Source organism: Bos grunniens, chromosome 5 (genome assembly GCF_055505025.1).
Source record: "Bos grunniens cultivar Pamir isolate PY7600 chromosome 5, Bosgru_T2T1.0, whole genome shotgun sequence".
Taxonomy (NCBI): Eukaryota; Metazoa; Chordata; class Mammalia; order Artiodactyla; family Bovidae; genus Bos; species Bos grunniens.
In genome coordinates, this window is record NC_141169.1 from 62,654,443 (window position 1) to 62,668,552 (window position 14,110).

Here is a 14,110-nt window from a genome sequence, read left to right on the forward strand (position 1 = left end):
TCTTTGTAAAAGGTACAGGGTCAGTTCCTGCCACAGAGCTCATCTGCATCATCTCCGTTTCTCTCTTGTGGATGAGGAGAAGACCTTTGCATTTGACCAAAAAGCACTAGTAAATAAGGAGTTAAAATGAAGGCAGGCTCACTGGTTTGCTGAGATCTGTCAGAGTCTGACTGGCTGGCTACATATCTGTCTCTGGAACAATAGGTACCTGTATTCTGCACGGACTGCTGGGCAGCGCTGACACTCTGGAGAAGGTCTGCCTCTGCACTTTCCTGGTGAGAATCCCCAATGACAGTTCCACTTTTCAGTGGAGGAGAAAAAAATATCTGTCTGCTCTCCTGATGAAGGGCAGAGCTTTGATCATTTTTATTCAGGCTTGTCTTGGCCGGAGGTTTCAGGTTCTTAGTCTCAAGTCAGCAGTCTCTCTCTCTCTCTCTCTCTCTCTCTCTCTCTCTCACACACACACACACACAAGCACACACATCCACTCCCTCCCTCTCTCTTACTCTCTCTCTCATTTCCCCTCATAGGTTCTATGCAGGCAGATGAGTACCACAGCTGTAACTGAGGCACACGGCAATAAACACAGTGGAGCCAATTTCTACGATGGCGAGAGAGGGGGCATCAGAGTTGACAACAATGACAAGGACCCAAGGACCGTCCTTCTGACAAGTTTCAGGTAAGAAAATATTTATGCCCCGATTCTTGTATTTTGCATCCTTGTGGCTGAGAGAGACATTGAGCTAGAAAGCAGGAGTCTCGATAGGGAAATATTTGTCTGAGAGTATCATCTGCTGTCACTTGCCTGCAAACCTGTGTTCTCAGAGCTTTGTTAGTAGAATCATCGGAGGTGAGGTGTGAGCGGGGCTGGGCAGAAGGGTGAGTTGCTTTTTAATGTCTGTCTGGTGACATTTATCGTGCTGTTTAAATTCATATCTGGAAAAAATGCTGTTTGATGATAGTTAGCAATGTTTTGGGTAACATAGAACATATGGCCGCGTAGAATTCAAGGATGCTCTCTCATTCTTAATTTGTAATTATTTTTACACTCAACTGTACTGAGGTCAGAGAGTTTTAAAAATTAATGAGATTCCCTGTGGAGTTCAAATAGTAATGCCTACGTGAGCTGTTACAGAAAGATAGGATTATGCGGATATATTTTTATCATAGATTTAACTCTCTTTTTTGAATGTACTCCATTTGAAATATTTGAATTGTACAGTAGTTTATGGAAGCTTAAGTATTTAGAGATTTTTGTCCTTAATTTTTTTTGTTGTTGTTAATAACCTGGAGAAATTTTGTCAAAATTAGACTGTGGAAGATGAATATTTTCTGTGGAGTTATTGCTAAAACTTAACAGATATCATTGCTATGACAATGGAGAATACCTTATACTTTCGAGGAAATGACAAATAAGGAATGAGACAGATGCTAAGAAAATCTGCAAATTGCTTTCACCTTAAGTAATAGAGAAAAATTCAGGAGATGGGGTAAAAACTGCTGGCATGAACAAAGAAGCGGGTGTATACAGAGATGAGAATTCTTTGTCACAAAAATGAATCCAGGGCATGGATTTAGGAGGTTAAGTGATTTCTACATTCTTGGTGCCCCACAAAATGGGTGAGTCCAGGCATTTAAAAACGTACCGAAAACTTTCATTTCCCACAATTTAAAAACATTGTTTGTGTTCCTGATACAACACATTGTTTAAAAGAGGGGAATTGGAAAGCAGTCTGAGTATACAGTAATCGGGGCTAAAGATGCTTTTTATCCTGAGTTCCCCATTTACAAGACCCATTCTGAGCTTCCTGTGATATATTGTTATGTAAATACTGTGCAGCCAGGGAAAGCAGTACTATGGAGATTCAATTTACTTTGAAAGTTGTTCATTATAGCAGGGATGAATGTTATTTATTTGATGTGATTCAAAGGCTGGAAATGACTTTTTCATTGTGGCGCCTTTTGTAATGGGTGCAGGGTGATCTAATCTTTTTAATTTTGGCTTTCACACCAGTGGAGATGAAAAGAGATCTGAACTCATTTATCGGTTGCTAGGTCCTTCTAGAGACCCAAGTCCTGTTCTTGGTTGCTATGGCCAGTCTGACCTCAATCTCTGTGGTTTTGGGGACTTAAGCAGTCTTTTTTTTTTTTTTTTTAATTGAGGAGCATGTACCTTGATTTATGTCCAAAATTGTGGCTGAACGTCTTTGTCTGCAAGTGATAAATGGTGGCGAACCATTCATCAGTTCTTACAAGTAAACACTGCTGTCCCACTAAAAATATGTTTTGTTCTGAGTTAATGGTATGGAACAAGGCAGCCTCCACACTCAGCTATCTTTTATTGTGGAGGGGCCTCGGAAACTTGGAGCAAAGTGGAGGAAATTGGCATTCATTTTCTTGTCTGTTAGCATTTCATTCCTGATTCGGATGATGCGGCTGTAGGTGGACGGAGGATGAGAGGGTAAACCTTCCAATTCTTTCCTTTCTCTTTAGTTGGGGCTCCTTATGAAACAGGCCTTCTTCGGATGCCAGGATTCTGCTGGGGCACTAAGAAGTCAGGAGTAGTTTCTACGATGGGGTTGGCCTCCGCTTGGCAACTGCCACGAAGAGCTGAGGCATAGACGGGCGGGTGTGCTGCGACTGGGTTGCCTTCAGTTTCATGCCGACTCTTTGAGGGAAAGTTGTATCCATTATTGGTGGCTCCTAGGAACGTTCTGCCTCCATGCTTACTTAATGGTCCCCGGACGTCCTTGCATTCTAGAACCTTGTTAAAAGGAGCCTTGGTGATTAAAGAGGCTGTGGAGTATACAGCTCGTGCTTAGCAGATGAGCCTGCGTGCATTTCCCCGTTTCCTTAAAAACTGATTAATTGATGCTGCGGGGAGCACACAGTCTGCTAATAAGATGATGATAACAAAAAGGTATCAGGAAAGGCATTTATGGCTTATAACTGCCATCTGATTCCTTCCAAGAGAGATTGCGGCTTTGTAGTGTAGTTTTCTCTTTTAATAGTGATATGCTAATGGTTTTTATTCTAAATTGGCCAACACTGAGTATCTCCAGGAAAAATGGGTTCCATAAGAAGTGGCATCCTCCTGGAACTGAAAGGTAAAAATTAAACATTTTTTAAAGTGCAATTTTCAAACCGTTTCCGTGTACTTCTTACCAGTAACATTAGAAAACTGCTTTCTAAATGAGTGTTTAAAATTTAAACCCTTGGTCTAAACATAAAAGGTTTAAAGAAGAAACTATCTTAGGGAATTTTATTGTTAGTCATTTGCTAAAGATTGCCTAGGTTTTATTAACAAAAAACAACCAGACAATTTGTATGTTTACTTTCAGCCTTGAGAATAAGTAGATTTTTATATTTTAGAGAAAATGGTCATTTTGAGGATCAATTAAAATAATCTTTATCTGTTTTATGTAAACTTTGTTTTTAGAGCTGGTTAGAGAAAACAGGATTTGGTGATATAGATGGTCTCTTCCAGCTTAAAAATTCTTCAAAATGTGTTAGTTTTCTGAAAATACACACAAGGATGCATTAATTAGTGTAATTGAACTAATTCAACTAATGTTTAGCTCTTTAGTTGAACAGCAGTTAAAAGTTCTATGTTCTGTTGAACAGGCAATAATTTTGGTGGATGTAATTTAAGAAAAATTGATTTTTGAAGATATTTTTACTTAACTGCTACTTTAGCACTTTAATAAGAGTGAGGTTTTGCAAAGCTTAATTGTGGCTTCTTAACTTGGGTTTCTTACTTAGGTCTTCTTGAAGGTAATGCATTGTATGAGTGGTTAATTTCACGAGGAATATTGAATTCCAGGTATCGGAAGGCACATATTTCCCAGGATGTGGTATGTATGTATGTGTGTATATGGACATATTTTAATATAAAATGTCTTATAAATTTCACATTGTGTTTTGCTTTACTGTTATTTCAAAAGATTTAAGTGAATGTCGAATAGCGCTCAATTTCCTGAAATGATTAAATTCAGTCTCTGAAGAATCTGGGGAACAGGCCTGTAATGACATTTTGATGACTTTCATTTTAAGGTGTAATAGAAATTGAGTAAAATATTTTAATAGCTATTGTCTAATATCTCATTCCAAATACAATGTTTTTATTGCTCATTCTAGCTTACAATTTTCTGGTGATAATAATGTTGGCTGCTGATTGTTTCTTACATAGAAATCATTTTATCCTTATGTAGAAGTATTTTAGAAATGTCTTCATGAATTTATCTCAGCTGAAGCAATTGTACTGAACTCTTGAGACAAAATAGTATTTCCTGATTCCTCCCATTTTAATTTGGTACTTCCTTACAATATTTAGGTGTATCTTAAAGGAACATATTAAATATTACATATGATAGTTTGTGGTTTAAAGAAGAAAAAACAGTCATTCATATAAGTCAGGGAAGGCTGAGGAAAGAGAAGGAATAAATATTGTTACTGGCCATTATCACAAAATTAATTTGATTTTTCTTCCAGATATCATGTATTTTTAAAAAATTTTAAACGTGCTAACAAATAAAAAATATGTGTAAAATACGCAGTTATTATATCTCTTTACCGAATAGGTAAGTGTAAATATATAAACTTATATGATTGCACCTAATGTTACCAGAAAAATCTTTGCACCTCAATTCTTTCAGGAGATGTAGACACAAGTTAAGTTAAGCATATGGCTTTTAAAGAAATCTTTTGAGAACTGGAGTTGTGACACATTAGATCAATTTTCATGTTAAGTCAAAATGAAATCCTTAAATCAGTTTTTCTGTGTATGTTACACAAAGCCATTAGCTTTCAAATTGCATTGTTCTAAATGCTAATTAGAAAAAATTTATGTAATTTAACTCGACTGTAGTGAATATTTAAAGTCAGAATATAATATTATTGCTGAATTAACATGCCATAAGTACATTTTTTAAAGTAAAATTATGCTCTAGTATCAGATTATTATCCTCTTCTAATGTGTTTATTGAATTTTCCCAAGTTTGGTTTCTTCTTGTAATTAATATTCCTTTCAACACACCAGTGTTGCAGGGTTATAGGTTCCTCTTAGTTGCTTTCTGCCTCCTATAGCTTTGGTTTTTGTCTTTTTGGTATAACATTATTCTGTCACCTAGAAAGTTGTATTGACTTTGAAGGTATTTGTCTGAACTATTTGTCTGAGTTTGGGGTTAAAAAAAAAAAAGAAAAAAAAAGAAAACCCCGAACTTGTTTTATTAGAAATTGTGTATAAAGTGCTGAAAGAGTTGAGATGGCCTTGGGATGTTGTTCAAGGGGTTGATTTTAGGATATAGGATTTTCCCAGTAGTGGCAAGTTATTTGTATAATTCAATAAAATCTTTCCTTCAGCTACATGAGTTTATTTTCCACAAAATAGTTTGCCAGGTGACAAGCTGTAAATGACTCTGACCATCAGCAGGGAAATTCCTTATAGAGAAAGAACGGGGAAGGGAGGGGCCTTTTAGACAGCTAACGGGCTTGCCCCAACTTACTCTCCAAGCATGGTGACAAGGGCACATGGGAAGGTTTTATCTACTGATTAATCACCTCCAAGATCCAACAGCAGATTTTAATTTGCACAGCCAACAGTCAAATACTTTTGTTTAAATGATACCAGCATGATTAGAGAAAATAAAAGTTTTTCTAAAAAGCTGAATTGTATACTCTAGCACTCACTAATAATTAACTGAAACATTTAAAACTTATTCAGATTTTAAAATTTGAAAATTGTAATTTGCTTAATGGTGTTTATAATTTTTTAATTAAAAAAAATGGCCTATATAGACTCATAATGGCCCCAAGTCCTTCTAAAGGCTTTGGACTTTATGATCCTACACCATATAGTAAACAGAACCTTTTTCCATTTTTAGTTATGTCTCTAAGCCATTATTTGTATTCTTAATGTTGTTTGGCATTATTTAATCACAATGATTCATAAATCCTTGAATTTCTTGCATTTTTCTGACAATTGAGTTTACAGTCCAAAAGTAAAGACTCAAATATACCATAAGGCTAGGAGTGTCCTTAGAGAAAGGAAGACAAGGTGGCTTACCATGGTCAGGAACATATGGTGTAGAGTTAACTATCACAATCTTAAGGGTTTAAACATAATTTACTACAGACATCTTTAAAAATATTGGATTTTTAGGAAATGCTTGAAGACAAATTCAGTTTGCTAGAAGTTTGAAACATAGGTATCTAGTAAATTATAGCACTATCTTTCCATAAGGATTTAGAAAATATTCATTCATTCATTCCACCAACACTGATTCAGGGCCTACCCTGTATCTTTGTAGCTCTTAATTTAATATTCTCCAATGATTCAATATTCATTATTTGCCTGATTTTGCAGATGATAGCAAGCTCACCAATTATTCATACATCATCGATCAATCACGTCACAATCCATATCATTTTGGAACTTGTATTTCTCTTGCCTCTTCTTTAGATGGCTTAAAGTAAATTCTAGGCATATATACCAGTTTAGAAGAATATATTGGCAAAACAGTCACAGTGAGTTTTAATAAGCTGTCTTATTGATATTCAGGCCCACGATGCAGCAAACAAGTTGGATTTATCGCTTTTTATGCTTTCTTCCAATGCCTCTGATTCTATTTTAAGGGACCTCTACTTCTAATTATTAGTGGCTAACGTTTCTTTTCCGTTTGCCAGTCAATTTCCTAAGCTCTTTATCTTTGTTCTTTCAATTACATTATGAGAAAGGTGGCATCATTGACCCTCCTTGCAGATGAGGAAAATGAGGCTTTAAGAAGTAACTGCCTGGGGGTCAGCAAGCTAGTAAGCAGCCAAGATGACTTAAACCCCAGGTCTTTCAGGCTCTATTCATTCCTCTAGTCACTAAGCAAATATTACTGAGCATTTATGATGGCCTTGGCTGCTCAATATGTTTAGAAAAAAGAAGCGTCTCTAAGAGGCAAACCTCTGCCCTTACGCAGATACGCACAAGCACTTTGACACTTTCATTATGTTATTTTCCTTTGCATCTATGGATTCCCCAGAACCCATAGGATAACATTTTAAAATTTCAAAACTTCTTCAGAAATCTCACCATTTGACTTCAGTCTTTTTTTTTCTTTTTCGATTGTGTTATTGTCTATTTGTAGCCAGGCATTTTCTACACTGGAAGGTTGATCTGCTCATTGCCCCCACAAAGTTTGCCTTGCATTTTCTCTGATGAGTCCTGCACCTGAAACACTTTCTGCTGCTTTCTCATTGCCTCCCATCCTTCAGTGTCTGGGTCAAAGCCAACGGTTGCTATGAAGCCTGTCTTAGAAATGAACTCCTAAGATTCTTTTATCTGTGCTGATCATTTGACATGTGGCATTTGTAATAAGTAAAGTGGCTTGTGGCTGGGTAACATCTCACATATTTCCTGTGTCCCAGTCACTTCGCTGTTTATAGATGTGCCCAACTGACATGTTGGCAAAGAGTTCAGAGAATCCTCAGTAAAATCAGAAAGTAGAAAAGCTAAGAGTGGAAAGTTTGGCAGCAGGGGCCCCACTGCCCATTACAGTGCCTGGCATAGATCATACAGCTAATACACACTTGAGGTGGGGATATAAGGAAGAGAGACCAAAGAGGGGGAGATGGACAACAGACAGAAAGTTCACAGAGAAAAACAAAATAATATTTCCAAATTTACAGCCCAGGGCATTCAAAGAACTTTAAATATTTAATAAGGGTTGGGGAGCCTGTTAAGGGTTATATAGCTACACACAATAAGCTTTACTTTCATGTATTTTTGCTTCTTCTGAGAATAAACTGTCACTTGTATCAATATATATCCATGAGATACATACTGAACTTTCTGATGTTCCTAAGAGAAAATACAATTGTGTCCTGTTTGTACATGTTTTCATCACTATTAAGGCCCACAATACAGAAGTTGCTGGCCCTGCCTTTTTTTCCCCACCCCCTCCCCATCAGAAAACAGCCAGTCTCTTAACCAACATAAAGCTATATTAGTTAGGATTTTTTTTTTTTTTTTTAGTAAAATTCAAATTCAGCATTCAAACTCCTCGCACAAATCTCTTATATCAACGAGCAGCTCTTCTGGTTAATCTTACTTATGTTTTTACTCAGTTGTATTAAAAAATGTAGCCTTGAACTCTCAAGGGAAATATTTATGTCTTTATTTTTACAGATTCTCAAACTCAACTGCTGAAGTTAGGAAGTGTACTTCATAGGAAAATACAGGTGGATATTTCTTAAAGCAACTACTATATCTGACCTCTGCCATGGAGCTGTTTTACTGACTATAAGAGTCATGACTTGTGTACATAGATATGAATATAGGGCTTACTTCAAGAAGGTATTATTCATACCTGATACATACATAACATGTACTAATTTTCTTGGGTGAAGCAAGTTGGAAAGGTTGCACCCTGAACCACTGAACATGATGGCCGATGTGCACCCTCTAATTTATATGGAGGTCCTCTGCTGAAGCATCCCCATTCTTTGGGCATCCCTGCAAGCTAATTGAGATAAGTGAGGATGCAGCTTGGGCCATGAGGCTTTATCCTGCTCTTAAGAAACAAGAAACATTACTGCAGTCAGTATTGTAATAGTTGCAGCTGAACTGTCAGTAAGAGTTCCAAATATGAAACTGTTCCAAATGCGTATCTGCTTATCTCATGCTGTGTTGCTGTTGGTAAAATGCAGAGGATGAGCTTGCCTCCCTTTTAACCCTAACTTTCTTTGGTCCTTTCATTTTGACACTAATTTCAGGCATGAGCCTTGGCACTCAGCTGCAGTGTGTAATTGTTGGTATCTCGCGGGTGCACAATGGAGAACAATATTTAGTCCCTGTGATTTGCCGTAAGGACACACCACATGCAGTTGGAAAGGGAAATATTTAATCACCCAGTTTTCTCCATGCAGTTTCAATCAGTTGAATCCTTTGAAGATTTTGTTTTCTCTAAGTTAACTGGTTGTTTTGTTACTGCTCAGGTAAAACCTTTAGATCACTCTTGAATTTGGACTGTGTAAATTTGGGGACATTACGTATCAGTCTGAATGGACAAACAAAGAGAAGATATTTTTAAATATGCTATGTTAATAACTCATTTTGGTCAGAAGATTTTTTAGAAAAGTTCCTTGAGTCCTCTGTTTCATTGTTGGCTGTGGACTTAATATGTAAAAGGCTCTAAGTGACACATGAATAATACCATTCCCTTTTTAGGCATATTGTGTGATGATGCTGTTGATCTTTAGAGGAAATTCCATTTGGTGACATTTACAAAAATAGTTTCATGTTAGCAGCTTTTAATTTTAATTTTTTAAAAATAACAAGAATGGTATAACTTGCAAGTGACAAGAAAGTCACCCAAGAGGCATGTATAACTACATAATGGAAATATGAAACATACCTTGTCACCCACCTGATGTTGTGCTTATTTGCAGTCCAGGGAAATAGCTTTGACAAATAGAAAAAATGGCATAAGAATGGAATTATCTGTGTAAACAGGCAGTGTGTCATATTAAAGATTGAGATCTATGTTTTTTTAATTTTTAGGGCTGGTGCTTTCAAAGTGCAAGAAAGATTTGAGTCCAGAGTTTAGTCTTCATTGAACTTTACTCCTGCAATGCAGTGCAATGCAATGCAAAAAAAAAAACATTTCAATTCACCTTGCTGCTTATTGGATTTCTAATATTTATGAAAATTTTAACCTCCTCTAGACAGTTATCTCTTTAAATTTTTATTTAAATACATTAAATAAATACATTTAATAAATACATTTATTAATATATGTATTAAATACATTAATACATGTATTAAATAAGTACATTAGGGAATATCAGTACATGTGGTGAAGAATTTGTGATTCTTTACTGCAAACAAAATATTTTTAAAGTTTGGGATTTCTACCGGTTTAGGGCATTTTATTTTTCCTATTCCAGGTTGAGTGAACGTTGGTATAACATATGATGTTCCTAACTAAATCAGTCTCTCTTTTACTCAATAATCATAATTATTTCATAAATTTGGGAAGAATTCAAATCATTTATTTACTTAATTATTCAATTGGCTTTTCCCCCCTTAATTATCTTGTCTGACCAGTGTTGCTAAAGGCACTCTAGAGGATTTTATAAAAGGAGAAAATATGATCTTTCTCTCATCAACTATAGTATAATTGGAAAGAGAAAAAGAACTCTAAAGAACTAATTGGATAATATAATAAAATTACTCCTAGTTATCATGCTTCGGTACTGTGAAGGGAGAAGCTATTTTCTCACAGGTGGAAAACAGTATTAACAATCAAATATAGCTTTGGGGTTCAGAAGATTGTTTCAGATTATTTGTTGTGAGAACAATAATGACAGCATTTAGAATAAAGGCTAACTTCTTGAAAATAGATTTTACATCTTTTAATTGATTTCATCAGCAAAAAATTTTCCTTTCATGACGATTTTAAAATATCAAGTGTGTTGCAAGGTTAGTCAATTAATTCAACTGTCCAAAACTTTTAAATGCCTTACTTTAATCAATTATTTATAATAGAATATGTGTGTGGGGATTGGTGGAGTTTATCATTGCCTTATTTGCACTTCATGATATTCTTCCAAAATTTGAACAGACATGTAAATTGAAGTTTTTTTTTTTTTTTTTTTTTTTAATACTTCAACTTCCTTGCTATCTTGAGAAGACAGGCTAACATAATCTCTAAAATGGAAAACTTTTCAAAGCTGTCTTTAATAGAATCTCTGGTTGTTTAAAGCCCTGCCCATAGTTTTGCTCTCTGACAGAGGTATTACACCCATTCACCCACAATAAAATAAAAACACTATTCCAAATAAAACCTAACATTAAGCAAAGAGCTTGGGGATAGGTTTAATTTTAGTTCCTATCTGGAATACAAATTTTTAAGATTTTAAGAAAAACCAGCAGTTTTGCTTGCATATTGATTCTCATCTTCCAAAGCCAAAGACTAGTCAGTCAAAAAAAATTTAAACTTAACAAGCCTTGAAATGTTTATCTTTAGTTACATTGAGAACTGTGTTGAAAAACCCAATAATAATTATTCTTTTATCTTGAGGAGTATATATTTTGTAGACATAGAGAGAAGAACCTTGACCCATTTCTCTTTTCTCAGGAAAGGAAAGAATTGGGGAGGGAAAAAACACACTCCAATCCCACCAGAATTTCCTATGGATAGGGTATGGCAGCCACCAAGCAGGGGAAGACAGATGTCCTGTTTTTAAGGGTTTCTGGGAGGGCAGCAAAGAACTGTTTCTCCTGGGGATCCTAGTGTGTGAATGGACTTATAATAGATATTCATCATGGGGAAGATCAGACAGAAGGATACTTAATGAGACCCACTTGGAGACTAGACAGAAGCATCCTCTCTAGAATGTAGCAATTCTCGATTCTCAGTGTCTTCAGGAAGCAAGGTTCACCATCTACCTGTCTAAACAGGTAATGAGAGCAGACACATGACACACCCCCCTGTGACTTATAAATTCCTTCACTGCCCAAAGAAGGAACTCCTCTCACTGCTGTCTGCTCTCAGCTGTATTTCATCTTGATAGCTGTTTGCAGTAGAAACTTTTGAACTCCATGCAATGTAAAGTTATGGTTGAAAATTCCTCAGTAGAATTTCTCTTTTTTTCTCTCAGGACAATTTGGAACATGAAGATTAGAGACTTAGAGACAGTCTGTCTAACCTAAAACTATACATTTGGGCTCACACCACTTGAAGAAAAATGAAACAAATGGAAAAAAAAAAAAAAAAAAAACACTTGAGAAGGTCAAAGAGTCCTACATCTGGGAATATGGAAAATGGTTAAATTTGTGAACCAAAAGAAATAAAGTGTTTAGGAAAAAAAGAGATCAAGTTTGTGCTGAGTTAGAGATTCACTGTTCTCAGTTGCATTTGCACTTGCTGCATCATGAAGTCTTACTGTCTTCTCCAACTGTAATTTTAGCATCACACTTCTCAAAGTAAATAGGTTTGTGTGTGGACATTGTCACCTTGTTCATTCTTTCAGGGGTTGACACGCCTCTTTGGTCCATCTCCTGCATGATCACACTTAATTTAACTTCGGCACAGCTTGCTCATCGTCATACAGTTCTTTCCCCCAATAAAGTAGCCAAAGTGTTTTGATGGATGATGCTTCCAAGGGCAAAGGCTGCATTTTATGTTTCATTTGGAAATATGTAAAGGTGAAATTGAAATTAGAGTGTCCCATCCATGTCCAGGAGCATGGAGCCGTTTTCGTTGCACCTGTAGTGAATACACATCTTTCCAGTAATCTACGAGGGTCAGATTTTTCAGGTTTATGTTCATTTTTTAGGCAATGTTGACTGGCCATGGTTTTGATCCTTTTTACTTTTGAGTTTAGTGCTCCATGATTTGAGGATCTTGAATAGTTTCTGAGAATCTAATATTCCAGTATTTGAATAAACATTTTGGAACAAAGGTGTATTAGAATGCAGGCTTCCTAGAATAATCATCAGGATGGCATGTAGAGGATCTTCTCAGCTGATGTCTCCTCTTCTTGTTCACTTCAGAGCTCTAAGTTAAGCAACAGCCTTTGGGGCAGGAAGGGTAGAAACTTTGGAAGCAAATCAAATTAGATCCAATCCCAGACCTGCTGTAACCTTGGACCAATTGTTTAGCATCTTTGAAACACCATTTCTTCCTCTGCAAAATAAGGATTATAACACCCACTAGTGTTTCTTGGCCATTTCCCACATTCCAGATATCATACCCACATGCCTATGAGGCAAGTACTATTATTATCCGCAGTTTCCAAATTACCACACTGAGCTTGGAGAGGTAAAGAAAACCTACTTAAGCATACATGGTTGTTAAGTATTGGGGCCTCTTTTTGGTTCTTTTATTTCTGTAGAATTTGTTTTTAGGAAAAGACTTTCAGGATCAAAAGGTAGGCACAAAATAAATTTAGTTAATTTTCAAAAATGTCATTTAGTTTCAAGTGTTTGACTCTGAGAAGCAGTGTTAAGGCTGTAATTTATATTTCACTATGTAGCCACGCTGCGGACCGAGGCTATTTGAGAGTGGCTCTGTAAGTGGCCGTGGAGGACTATATGCTATGAGAGCTGCTTTATGCTTTTATTCTTGAAGATGGTGATGGTGCTTCTCATTCCGATGAGCGCAACTCCTTCTCAGTAAAGATTCTGGATAAATGGCTGTTACGTGGAATTGAATGCTAGTCTACAAGGTAATTGTTGTGCCTCAGAGGAAGAGTGGATGCCATTTCCAGAAGAGCTTGACATTCTCAGGGAGGAGTTTTGTAGCCTTGAAGAATTTTATATGTGTGATTTTTATGACCCTTGATAAAGAAAAAAGTGAGTATTATTTACTATTATTTACTAGAAATTTCAGGCTTTCATTCTATTGCGGCTTCACCTGCTGCACGTTCCCCATTCACAAGACATGTCTAACTTCAGCTTCTTCTCCTACTTCATCTGCAGGCTCTTGAAGTCTGTGGGAAGCCCCGGTGTGTGTAGAAACACGGAAATAGCACAGTCTCTTTGGTTGAGAATAACATGTCAGTTTTCTTTCCTTGCTTTTGTGTGCTTTCTGGAGCTCACCCATGCATGATGTTCCAGTTGACTTCAAAGACAAGTCTGTGGTTGGATTAGCTCCACAGGACTGGGAGCAAGGTTTTTTTTTTTTTAAAAAAAAAAAAACAGGCTTAGTGCTTTCTAAGCCCACTGAGGAGCTGATAGAGCTATGTGGTTATTAAGACCACATAGCTTGTGGTTCATTATGTCCTCCTGGAAGAACAGGTAAATTTGCATACCAGTTTCTAGATTATTCTCACTATTAAAGTTATGTTTTAAGTGATGATTGAACAGTACCAGAAAGGGTTGACTTACAACTATATAATTCTTGCACTTGGGAGCTTAGTGTCTAATAAAGGAAATACAGATATAATACATTTGGAGTGGGAAAACACCACTGAAGTTATGAACATATAAGACATGCAAATCATAGGGTAGTTTTAAGTGTTGAAAAAAGGGATGGTGTAGTGAGTGGCATGTGGTTGAGAAGTTACAATGAAGGTATGTTTGCTTTCCAGACATTGCCAGCAAAGGCAGACTTCT

The 14,110-nt window shown here is 36.4% G+C and overlaps 1 long non-coding RNA gene across 15 annotated transcripts in view; it reads left to right on the forward strand.

Annotated features, from left to right (window-relative positions):
* The first annotated feature begins 202 nt into the window (after window positions 1-202).
* LOC147372256 (uncharacterized) overlaps window positions 203-14,110 on the forward strand; it is a 103,307-nt gene continuing 89,399 nt past the window's right edge. For 13 of the 15 annotated variants that reach the window (XR_015164848.1, XR_015164852.1, XR_015164850.1 and 10 more), the window contains exons 1-2: window positions 205-275; window positions 531-679. This is a non-coding gene — a long non-coding RNA (uncharacterized LOC147372256). Of the gene's footprint in view, window positions 276-530; window positions 680-14,110 lie in introns of all 15 variants that reach the window. The other 2 variants (XR_015164857.1, XR_015164853.1) reach the window with 1 other exon arrangement.